We start from the raw sequence: 566 nt of genomic DNA, 5'->3' as shown, positions 1-566 counted from the left end.
CAGGTATGCATCCTTTATACATAATTTCTTCTCCATTCCTTCTAGTCACACCTTCAACAGCAACACATCTCAGTCCACGATTCAACTTTCAGCACCAATTTCAGTCCTTCTATTTCAGCATATTTCAAAATGATTTCAAAAACACATTTCAGGAAAAAATATATATATATGAATAAAACAGAAAAAAGAATATGAAAAAGTGTATATAATACTACCATTACTCATTTTCATATGTATAAAGTCACAATCAGAGAATATCCGCGATGCATCTGAGGTTTCAATTTCTCATACAAAGTTTTGACAAAATGAAAAACAAAAAAAAAGAGGGTTGCTTAGCAGATTCATGATAGTGTAGATAACAAATCACTTTCAGACAGGAAGGAAACTTAGAGGAAAAAGGAAAAAAAATGGTTAGATTCTCTTTCAATCTTAAGACGGACTTAGATGTCTGTCGATTAAATGCTAGTGAATGTTGGAGGAGCCTGAGCGCTCAGGAGTGGCTACAATGATAGTTAATAAAAAGCAAAGGATGTAAAAAATATATATCTTTTATTTCAACCTTTGAA

Source organism: Penaeus monodon, chromosome 19 (assembly GCF_015228065.2).
Source record: "Penaeus monodon isolate SGIC_2016 chromosome 19, NSTDA_Pmon_1, whole genome shotgun sequence".
NCBI classification, from domain to species: domain Eukaryota; kingdom Metazoa; phylum Arthropoda; class Malacostraca; order Decapoda; family Penaeidae; genus Penaeus; species Penaeus monodon.
The sequence above is the reverse complement of the archived record's forward strand: the minus strand, read 5'-3'. Positions refer to the sequence as shown.